Genomic DNA, 12,477 nt, shown 5'->3' on the forward strand with positions numbered 1-12,477 from the left:
CACAAGTAGAGGTCAAAGTAACACCAATTAAGAAGCCAATTCATTTGATGGGCGGTCACCTGGATTAAATTAAATCCATTTTCTTGGATAGTAAAAGGCTGGACTCAGGATAATCAGATTCTTAATCCCTTGATGAGTCTCAGTTTCTGTGTTACCACAGAAAATTCAGATCTTGAGCCTTTGAGTTCATAAATGCAGTTTTGTATAAGAATGCACATTACTACTAGGGAGGTCTGTTTGTTCTGATGATCAGTGAGTAAAATAATTCTCTCACCCACAATGCTGCAGGTGTAGAGTATGAGCAACCTCTATAATCATCCATGCAACTGATAATAGGTCTCCAGTGAAAGAACATTTTTGAAACTCTCTTTTCTCATGGTTTCTTTCTAGTGAAGAAGCTGCTGCCAAAATGAACTCAATTGCTTTGTTTGGGCTTTTAGAAATTGCTGACATGTCCCTGGTGCTTTCATTTAACACATACCATCGGTGCACCAGAGGGCTGGCTTGTTCCGAGAGTTCAAACTCTGTGGCTACTCAGAAGAGGAGGAGGAGGATGCAGCTCATTCAGGAGAGCCAAGAATCAGAGGGGACCTCCCTGACTTTCCATGGATCTATCTGAAGGCAAGTGATACCTCAGCTTCTCAAATCAACAAGAATTTGTTTAGTGTTTGTTATATGCCACTAGCCACAGGAGATACTAACACTTCCTGCCTTCATGGGGCTTACATTTAGTTTGAGGAAGCCACATGTACATATATCATAGGACAATAATGCAGCATATATAGAAAATTTAAAAAGGAGGGTGAGGGATTTTTTGTTCATATGTTTTTTTAGGGGAAAGGAAAAGAACTGTAAGGAGCATGAAAAAGATTGTGTTGAGTTGAATAAATATACTACACATATATATACACATACATATGAAATACAAAATATTAAAATAATATGTACATTCATCAGGTAGATTAACAAGGATTATGAAAAATGTTGAAGGGGATGTAGGAAAATAGGAATGAAAATATGGGCAAAAATGATTATACTGTGAAGTGTTTTTAATTATATACAAATAATGAAATTCATAAAAGGATTCCTTTGTGAAAAGATTCATCCTTGTGTTATTCCATATAAGAAAAAAAAAGATGAATCCTTGTAAAATACTATATATCAGGGAACCAACTTTATTATTTGGTAAATAGTACCTTATCTAAGTAAAAGAACTTCAAACCAATTCAACAAACACTCCTTATGTACCTGTTATATGTGAACTAGACCCTGTGGAAACAAAAGCAAAAATAGGAATACTCACTGCCTTCAATGAGCTTATGGCTTGCTGATTTAATTGTTTTAAATGTCAAACTATTAGACTGGGGCAGCTAGGTGGTGCAGTGGATAAAGGACTGGTCCTGGAATCAGGAGGAACTGAGTTTAAATCCAAAGTCAGACACTTAATAATTACTTAGCTATGTGATCTTGGGCAGGTCACTGAACCCCATTGGCTTGCAAAAACCAAAAAAAAAAAGTAAAAGAAAATGAAGGACAAGCAAACTATTAAACTGAAAAGAAAATGAAGGACAAGCAAACTATTAAACTGACCACTCTAGGTTGCAAATTAATGAAATGAGTAAAAATAACAACTAAAAAGCTTGGCTCACAGTTACCATTTAATAAATGTTGATTGATTAAGTTTTAGAAATATTATGACAATTTTGTCAACTTAGATTGATTTATAAACTCCTTGGGCATATTCTTTTGTAGTCTCTACAGTGACTTCCTTGCACAGTTCTGATACATTGCAGATACTCAGTAAATACTAATTGGATTGGGTGTATGGGATATTTAGGAGGACTAGCATCTTTGGTGAAATGACTTGCCCTTTTCAGGGATGTTCATTCACCTTTGGTATTCACCTGATTCACCCAACTCTCACCTGTGTTCCAAGAACCTGTAGCTTATACAGTGGCCTCACCCCAGTAAACAGTCCCTGCAGATGAACTAAACAAGATCTCAAACCCATCAGTGAGTTAGGAGAGTGTCTACCCCAATGATGTGAAGACTTCCTTGGCAGAATGGGTGAATAAGAACAATTTGTTCCAAAGGCTAAGAAGGTCCCTGAAGGAGGTGCTATGGAGCACTTAGAGCTTTGCCACTCTGAGCCATCGCCAGTCATCTTGACTTTTGTCTTGTTATTGGACTTCAATGATTCAGTGAGAGAGTGAGAGGCTGACAACTTTGTGCAACTCTGCCTCACTTAAATCCAGTTCTCATATGAATCAAGACATTACTTTGTGATGTCATTGGTCTACTTCAAAAATGAAGGATTGAATTGAATTCATAGATTTTCAATTCAAAAAATGTTTTGGGGCTTCATTTCATTATTTTCAAAAGTTCTGTACCAAATTTCTCAATTTGGATAGGTACCATCTTACCATTAGTTGTTTATAGATGATCATTAAATTATGGAACAGTAAAGAATTTACCATCATTTAATCCAACTCTCTTATTGTACAGATAAGGGAACTGAAGCCCCCCCAAGAGATGAAATTATTTGTCTTGCCCTAAATAAGCCAGAAAGCAGAAGCATCTAGAATAATAGGATCTTTATATAACCTCAATGCTGAGGTTATATTTGAAGGAAAAAAAGGAAGGAATGCTAAAGACAGAAGGATGCTCTAGGAAGGGGAAATGACTATATAAGATGTTTTTCATGGCATTTATTTATTGCAAATGAAACAAAGAGTACCTCAGAAGATGGCCAACTTTGCACAGTGATTTTAGAAAGACTTCTTGATTATCCCCATCTGACTGTGATATCTTTTTTTGCTTTATGCCTCTTCCACATTTACAAATTGAATTGAGATTACTGTACATTATTCTAGAGTCTGTTGACATGTTTGCTTTGCCACTGTTTGCATGAAGGGGATTTAATGAGTCTTATGTACTTCCCCAGAGGAAGTGTACATTCTGTAATCATCTCATGCGTTTTCATGATTATAAGGCATCACAGGTTATATCTGGCTTTTTTTTTTAGATATCATCGATTTTCTATGAGAATTGAGAGTATCCAAAAAAACATGCAAAAAGAGAACAGGGTAAGAGCTAATTTATGAATAATTGGCCAATAGACAATGAAAAGATGAGCACCACTATCTGGTCATTTCCCCCAAAGATGTAGCTTTGTAATACTAATAATGTTTGTCCTTCATTCTCGAAGAAGACCATCATATCAGGGAGGTGATGCCATGACAAGCACATGAAGTGTATTTGGGTGGGTGGGGGTGTTATGCTAAGTCACCAGCCTCACTTTCTCCTCCAGAGCCATCTGAGTCCAGTGGCCAGATATCAACAGGATGACTGGAGAGGGCCCTGGATGCAAAGTGATCCAAGGTCACATAGATAATATGAGGCTGGTTTCGAATTCCTGTCCTCTGATTCCAAGGTCAGTGCTCTATCCACTGTGCATAGTGATAATAGATAGATTTTTGTTTGTTGAATGAGAGAGAGAGAGAGAGAGAGAGAGAGAGAGAGAGAGAGAGAGAGAGAGAGAGCAAAGAGGAAAGGAAAGAGATGAGACAAAGAAAAGAAAGAGGTAATGACTAGACAATAGATGATAAACAAAAAAACAGAGGGCGAGGGAGAAAGAAATAGAGAAAAAAGAGGAGAGAGAGAGAGAGAATGACTTTTCAAATGGAAGACAGAAAGACACAGAAAAAGAGGGTGAGCAAGAGTGTGTTGGGGGAGAGCACATATTAAGGACTTATTATGTACCAGACATTGTGGAACTCAAGGCTCTAAAAATATACCTCTCAGTGGTGAATGCTATATTGGGCTGCAACAGAGGCAGAGAATATTTATTTGCAGGCATCTAATAAAGTAAAAAGCCTGTGCTGTGTGAACAGGATAGGGCAAGGCCAAGAACAGCTAATTCCTGTTAAGGCCCCTGTTATAGTCATTGCATGTAACCGGGTGACTTCTCTAATTTATGATATTGACACTGTGCTCTTTTGTCATGGTGGCTCCTGGGTTTATATGCATTTCTAATCTAGGAAAGCCCAGGGTTTATTCACTGTTAAACTAAATAACCAGGTATAAAAGGTCATTCGTGAAATTCAGGAAGCAATTTTTCCATAAGGAAGACACTGAAAGACCTTTGTAGTAACTAATTGCATTTTTCCTTCCTTAAAAATTCAATTTTTCAGAAACAAGAAATTATTTCTTCTATTGAAAATTAAAGATAAATTTTTTTTATGGAGTAGAAAATTTCCTTGGCTGCTGATGTGTGAAAATATTGTCCCTTTATTAGTGGAATTATTTGCTATGTTTTCTTCAATGAAAAGATTTACTGTATTCTAGTTAGTTCTTGAAGAACTCATTCACTAAATAAATCTTAGCCCTTCCTCCACCTCAAATACTTTGTATGTATACACACACACACACACACACACACACACACACACACACACACATATATATATATATATATATATGTATGTATGTATATATTTACTTTTCTGTATTGGTGTTGTTCACTCCTGATCCTAATATATTGTAAGCTTCTCAAGTTTTTCACTTTTTTCTTGGTTTGCCCAGTTCTTAGTCAAGTGAATGATGCATAGAATTGATGCTTATTTAATTGAATTATTGAACTCATTATATTTGACTCAAATGCTTTATGTCTTTTACTTCATTTTATAGAGAAATGGAGGCTTAGGAAGTGTGATAATCATCTCCCAAACTCCATCACTCTCCTTGTCTCATTGAACCTCATTAAATTAACCATGAGGGCAATGTACAACACATTTGTGTTGTGGTTGCTGTTGTCTTGTGGAACTTTTTCCCAAGATGATTTAGGGGTGGAAAGAACCTCGATGGACAACTCTTTCATTTTTACAGATGAGAAAACTAAAGTTAAGTGACTTTCCCATAGTTAGACTTTCCCATAGTTAGGAAATATCAGATGCTAGGTTCTCTGACTCCAAGGGTAGTTAGGTGGCACAATGGATAGAGTGCTAGACCTGGAGTTAGGAAGACCTAACTTCAAATCTAGCCTTAAACACTTACTATCTGGGTGAATCACTTAACCTTTTGCCTCAGTTTCCTCAACTTTAAAATGAAGTGGAGAAGGAAATGGCAAAGTAGTCCAATATCTTTGTTGATAAAATCCCAAATGGAATCACAAAGAGTCAGATATCACTGAAACGATTGACAACTTCTAATTCCAAAGCCAGTATTCTTTCCACTGTAATTTCACTTTTTTATGTTTCTATTTTCCTTCTGAAGCTCATAGGCCATTATAGAATATCTCAAAAACAAAAACTGAATGAATACTACAAAAACTGAATGAATAAAGTCTCTTGCATAGGCAATATGGATTGGGATGAAATGAGCAAACAGGATATTGAAACATCTAGTGGTCAAGACATGATCATTTGTAGCATGTGGATGGGTAGCTTGGAGAAAGAATGATTGGAGGTAGGGAGTGACTTTCTTCAAGTATTTAAAGGGATTAGGCAGCATTTTATGGGTTCCCCTTTCTGATGTACATTTTTCACGTATGTAAATGGTGGAGATTCTTTCCATTTAAGGGTTTTATTATATGCTACTGTTGTAAGATGTAAATTATTGTTAAAGCATACTGGTTTACCCTCCAATGCATATTTTCATTTTAATAGGACAAAAATATATTTTTTATATTTTTTTGATGAGGGCAGGGTAGACATCAGTCCTTTGTAACTATGCCTATACCAGGCTGCCTACATTCTGGGTCATCATTCTCATCTCTCCACCCCCACAACCTTGGACTCCACCTCTGAACTGAAGTTGAACTTTGTTCTTATCTTGCCTGGAACCAAAATCCCCAAGAATCTCAACATCATGTCTTAGTCTGTTCAATCTCTCCCTTCTCTCCCTTCCATCTTACTTCTAGCTCTTTTTAATATGTTATCTTTCCTTATTAACAGATAAGCATCTTGGGGTCAAGTACACTTCTATGTATCCTCAGAATTTACCACATTTTCCAGTCCAAAGAAGATGTTTATTAAGAGCTGCTTGTTTTATATTGTCTGTCTATGTATGTATGTATGTATGTATGTATGTATGTATGTATCTATCTATCTATCTATCTATCTATCTATCTATCATCTGTCTATCCATCTATTTCTCCAGGGGAAGATGGGATCTAAATCATGTAGTTCTTTGTAACTACAAGATTTATGATCTAGGTCTGTTTTTTCTTTTCATTTCAGTTCTTCATGGGGTTTTTTCATGCTTTATGGTATCTTGTAAAAGTTTCCTTTTTTATTGTATGCCATTGTCATTAAAAAATCCTTTTCAAAGCATAAAATAAAAAAAATTTCCTCCCCAAGATAACACCTTTAAATCAAAAGAATGAAGCTTGATTGGAGAATTTTAGGAATCACAAGGAAAGAATCTAGATAGGCAATTTGGTGGGGGGGAGAACACCTTCCTCATGTCCCTGAAATCATTTTGCCTATGATTATGTCATTCTTGCACCTTACATTTAGTCTCTTTTATCCTGAAATTCCCTAATAAAGTCTTATAAATACAAATGTTCACCTCTGTTTTACAAAGAAAATCCATTATGGATTATACCCAAAGTTAAGCCAATGGGAAAATTTGGAGGATAATCAAAGATTTTAGAATCTTAATTCTGTCTTAATCACTGGACTTCATTTTTGTTTTCTTTCAAAACCTAGTTCAACTGCTACATTCTCTGGGAAGACTTTCATTATATCTCCCAAATGAAAGTGAATTTTCCCTCCTCAAATTTTCTCATAGGACTTTGAATTGCTCTTTTGATCATACCATTTGGATTGTGTATATATATTTATGTACATGTCAACCCCCAAAATACCCTACCCTAAAGTCCTTAGACTTTTAATTTCTAGAGGCATGGATGGTGTCATTTTTCATTTTTGTATTCCTAACATGTTGTAAAGTTCTTTACTTAAAATTTATTGAACTGAATATGTCAAAAGTGCCAAAACTTTTAGTTATTTAAATGTATCTACTGTAATAGTGTAAGATTATAATATCCCTTCTCCTTCAGTCCTTTACTACTTGGAACTATCCTTCTACTTCCTTATTATTCATTATCCAAGGCAAAGAATAAACTTTATTTCTTAGTGGCAAATCTTTTTTTCATTATTGGAATGAAAATGTTATAAGGACGTACTTTGTCAACAACCAGTGGAAGTTACTTGTCAGTCCTCTATACATTTAAATAGAACATGTCACATTTATAAGTTGCTTTCTCCAAGAGACAGATGGAAATGAAATGATTTATCATATTCAAGGCAGATGAATCTCGCATTAATGATACTCTCACAGGCATGCTAAGAAGGGTTATATTAAATGTTCCTCAGGGACCCTGTCTTCAACTGATAAGAAACTTTACCAATGACAAATTACAAAAGCCTATGTAAGTCTTATAGAGGTAGTTAACCTTGAGACTTACCTGTATGTAAAGATTAAACAGCAATTTATGTTTAACTTAGATTTATAGGGCTTTACAATAAATGGATTTTAGTATTTGCATTGTATCTACTCTGGGACTTTATGATGCGTTTTTGCCCAGTGATATTCTGTTCCTACACAGAAAGCCAAGTGATTAAATACAGAGAAAAGACATCAAAAGAGTTTCTACCATCACTCAATAGTTTTTACAAGGGAAAAAGAGACCCTCCCATACCACATTGTAGATCCCTAAGCAAAATCTCAGGAGACATATTTCTTTAGAGAAAGGGACTTAGGGAAACACATTCCAAGAGAGATGAGATCAAGTCTAGGTCTCAATATGCAGTCATCTCTCTAGGATCACAGTGAAGTAGAGCTGGTCAGTAATTTTATCTTACAAAAACCCATGTTTGACCCTATAACCTTCCCCTCTTCCAACCACTTCTCCACCCCCCATGTCTTCCTGTTCTCTCTAAGGTCAAATGTAAAATTCTCTGGTTTTTGAAACCTTTCATGATCTGTTCCAGTCTTACACACTACTCCCTTCTACAAATTCTATGGTCCAGTGACCCTGGCCTTCTTGCTGTTCCTTGCAGATACTCCCAACTCTGTTCCTTTTCACAAGTTGTCAGATATACTTGTCAGCAGCTAGGTGGGCACGGTGGATAGAGCACTAGGTTTGGAATCAGGAAGATTCACCTTCATGAGTTCAAATCCAGCTTCAGACAATTACTAGCTATATGGCCCTGGGAAAGTTACTTAACTCTGGTTCAGTTTTTCCATCTCCAAATATGAACTGTAGAAAGAAATGTCAAACTACTTCATAATCTTTGCTGAGAAATCCCAAAAATGAGGTCATGAAGAGTTGCAAAAATGAATGAACAACAGCAACAATCACACTTAGAATGCTCTGCCTCCTGAATTGTCTGGCTTCCTCCAAGTCTCAGCTAAGATTCCATCTTTTTCAAGATGCCTTTCCTAGTCCCTTTCAATACTAATGCCTTCTCTCTGAGATCACCTCCAGTTTACCATATATATATATATATATATATATATATATATATATATATATATATATATATATATATAGATATTGTTTGTACATAGTTGCTTGCATTTTGTCTCTCACATTAGAATGTGAACTTCTGAGGGAAGAAGAAAGGTTTTGCTTTTTTTTATATCTGCAATATTTATGTACTGGGATGCATGGTACATGGGGTATTTGATAATGTTTATTGACTTGTTGATTTGATTTTACCATGTTATCAAATGTCTTCATCTGTGTGAATTTTAAAAATACTTTCAAAGATATATATATTCATAGTGGCTTTAGTTGAAGAAAAATATTTTTATCAGCATGGAAAAGGCCAGGGAGCAAATACAAAAATACTTATTTCTTTTAAACTGCATTTGTCCTTTTCAATTTTAATATTCCACAGAATTTTATACAAAAGACAGGAAATAATAATGTGGGAAGAAATGGCAAAACTAATGTTAGTGCAGAGGGGAAGTCATTAATTTTTTTGAATTGTTGATCTGTTCCAACCTATTCAATTTGAGAGGAAGGATAGCATGAGGTCTCAAAGCTCTAGCCCTCTAGGCAACATTTAAGGGAATAAGCTGTTGATTCTGTTCTAAGTCACTTTCCTGGTTTGGGGAAAAAAACCCAACATTTTGAAGAGAAGGATTAAAAATGTTTCTCTTCTAAGATTCTACCTAGTCAGCAGAAGTCAAAGATCTGCACAACCTAAGATGAAGAGAATATAACAGAACTCAGATCAGAGAGAACGCTGTATGCAAAGCAATTTCCTTGATCACATATGTTTACTTCACTAACAAGTGAATGCCTTGATGAAAATAGTTTCTAAAATGGTGAGCATGTGTATGACATTAGTGAACAATCTGAATCTTTCTAATCTTTCTTTTTATCTGAAAGATAAGAAGAATTTACAGTTACAGAAATTCCCATGGAGACTGGCTTTTTTGTAAGATTAAATTTAGAATCAAAGAATATTAGATTTAGAAGGGACCCCATTGGTTATTTCTCCAACCTATACTTTAAAAAAAATTCCTCCATAACAAGGGTCACACAACTAGTAAGTATCTGTGACTGAATTTGAACTCAGGTCTTCCTGATTCTGACATGGAACTAGAGTCAGGAAGACCTGAGTTCAAATTCAGTCACAGATACGAGTTGTGTGACCCTGGGCAAATTGTTTAGCCCTATATATGTATGTATATGTATGTATAAAGGGAGGATAATAATAGTACCTACCTGCCAGGGTTGTGAGGATCAAATGAGATTTTGGTAAAATGTTTTGTAAACCTGCAGGCATCAACATTTTTTGCAACAGTTTCAGGTTTGCAACATCAACGTCATTCTGGATTCCTCCCTTTCTCTTACCTCCCATATCCACTCAACAGCTACATCTTCTTGTTTCTAAATCCACACTTACAACTCACATTTAACCTCTTTCCCCTTTACCCAGGCACAATCCTAGTTCAGATCCTCATCATAGCTCATCCGGTTTATTGCATTAGTTTCCTAATTGATCTTCCTGCCTCAAATCTCCCTTCTCCATTTATTCTTCACAAAGATGCCAAATTGATTTTTCTAAGTTGAAAAATCTAACTATATCACTCTCCTACTTAAACTCAGCTTCCTATTATCTCTAAGATAAAATGTAAACTATTAGGTTTGACATTTTAAGCATTTACCAATCGAGTTTTAAGCTACATTCCATCATTAATGACCAAACAATTCCTCCATGGACACTGTGGTCCTGCCATACTGGCTTTCTTGTCCTTCTTCATACATTAGAAGGTATGGCTTTGTAATGGCAATCCCTCATTCCTGGGATGTACTTTCCCCCATACCTCTCTCAGACTGCATAATTTCTCCAAGGCTCAACTTAAAGGCTATCTTTTATATGAGACCTCTTTTGATTTCCCATGTGCCTTTCTGCCCATATTACTTTGCATTGATTTTTACACACACATATATGTGTATCTATGCATACACGCATATCTACATATAGATACACACATACATGTATATACCCAGATATATACATAACATACATGTAACATGTAGTGTGTGTGTGTGTGTGTGTGTGTGTGTGTGTGTGTGTGTGTGTGTGTTGTCTCCCAGGCTAAACTAAAAGATCCTTGAGGGTAAGAACTGTTTTGGCTTTTTTCCCCTTTGTATTCTTAGTGACTAGTACAACTAGCCTGATAAACAGTAGGTGTTTAATAAATGCTTGTTGATTAATTAATTGACTTAATGAGGGGAATCCAGTGCTTTCTGAGGTAGTCCTTTACATTTACATCTTATTAAGAGAGATTTCAGTGGATAGAGCATTGGACCTGGAGTCAGAAGACATGAGTTCAAACCAAATTTATACACATACTAGCTAAGTGACATGGGCAAGTCATTCACCCCTGTTTGCCTCAGTTTCTTCATCTGTAAAATGAGTTGTAGAAGGAAATGGCAAACTACTATAATAGCTTTGCCAAGAAAACTCCAGCACATCAACAACTTATTAAGATTTCCCTTAAGTTCAAATTTGCCTTACTTCAACTTTAACCTAATGTTCCTAGTTTTATTCTTTAAAGGAAAGAACATGTTTAATCTCTCCTCCATATGATAGACTTTCAAACTGGAAGACAGCTGTCTCAATCTTCATTGAGTTTTCTCTTGTTCAAGATGGACAACCCTAGTTCTTTATCCCAAGATGACAGGATACACTCCTTAACAGTTTTAGAGATCCCAAGAATATAATATAGCCCATGAAGTCACTAATGCAAGGAATTTGCTTAGAGTGGAACAGAACCACAAGTAAGTGGGAAAACCATGCCTCTAAAGTGAACAAAAAACCATATTTTTTTTTCAGTTTCTCCATTGAGACCATGGACATGCTAATAGTCTTGTAGTTGCTCGCAGGAATTCAGACCAAGTGTATGCCACATTAGACATCTTTGCACTATTGATTGGACAATATGAAGAAATAAATATTTGACAAATGAAGTTACAGCAATAAATAGAAACATGGCAGTATCTACTAAGCAATTTCTTGAATGTCTCTGCTATTTGACTAATATGCAGCAACCCTTAAAGATCCAGATTTACTATCATTGGTTTATGGAAAACTACTTATTATGTATTGATTTTTGTTAATTACTCTAAAGTTATTAATTGATATTTAATATTTTGAACCTTACTAAAGGAAAGAAGAACATTAAAATGGTGATGTACAGAAAAATATAAGTTTTGGGAAACAGACATTTGGTCAAGAGTATATTTTGTGTAGGTGTTCATTGGAGGAGAACTTATTCTAAACGGGAAGTGATGAAAGATATGTTTATTACCCCATTGGGAGAGAAAAATTTTAAACCCAGATAGAATACTGGGAAAGAACAAGTGGTTTATTGTGTGGAAGGAAATGGTAGCATCTTTGGTGGGAGGACAATATGCTATATGGTAAGAAAAATACTAAAGGTCATTTGGGTAGTAAGTCGTTTTTTAAGGAGCATGACTTTTTTTTTCTAGTCCTATATTGTATATACTTTCTTTGTCTGCTTGATAAAACCCCAGTGCATTAAAATTAAAAGCACATTGTTGTTTCTGTAGTTTAACTACTACAGGCTGTTATTTCCCAGATCTTATTCAATAGGAAAGAAAAATATAGCAGAGAGGTGGCCAATGTTTAAATTGATCATAATTTACATTTATATAATGCTTTTACATTTATGAAACATTTTTCTCATAACTGCCTTGGGAGGTATATAGCATAAATATGTCTTAAACACCTACCCGCTCCCACAAATATAAAGACTGGGGAAACTAAGAACTGAGAGTTTAAATGACTTGCCCAGGGCCACACAACTAGTAAATGTCCAAGTCATAGTTTGAACCTCAGTTACTACGCTAAATACAAGAAACTCTATTATGTCATGGGACCTTTAAGATAAGAGCTGAAACTGTATCCATGATCACAAAGTGAAAAA

At 35.5% G+C, this 12,477-nt stretch overlaps 1 protein-coding gene and 1 long non-coding RNA gene across 2 annotated transcripts in view; one reads left to right on the forward strand and one right to left on the reverse strand.

The window, feature by feature from the left end:
- LOC141491819 (uncharacterized) overlaps positions 1 to 615 on the forward strand; it is a 37,628-nt gene extending 37,013 nt beyond the window's left edge. Inside the window, exon 3 of the long non-coding RNA XR_012469778.1 lies at positions 441 to 615. This is a non-coding gene — a long non-coding RNA (uncharacterized LOC141491819). The remainder of the gene's footprint in view (positions 1 to 440) is intronic.
- KLF12 (KLF transcription factor 12) overlaps positions 1 to 12,477 on the reverse strand; it is a 687,410-nt gene that overhangs the window by 159,790 nt on the left and 515,143 nt on the right. The gene's annotated exons all lie outside the window — the stretch shown is intronic.

The sequence above is a fragment of the Macrotis lagotis genome, chromosome 6 (assembly GCF_037893015.1).
Source record: "Macrotis lagotis isolate mMagLag1 chromosome 6, bilby.v1.9.chrom.fasta, whole genome shotgun sequence".
In the NCBI taxonomy this organism is placed as follows: Eukaryota; Metazoa; Chordata; class Mammalia; order Peramelemorphia; family Peramelidae; genus Macrotis; species Macrotis lagotis.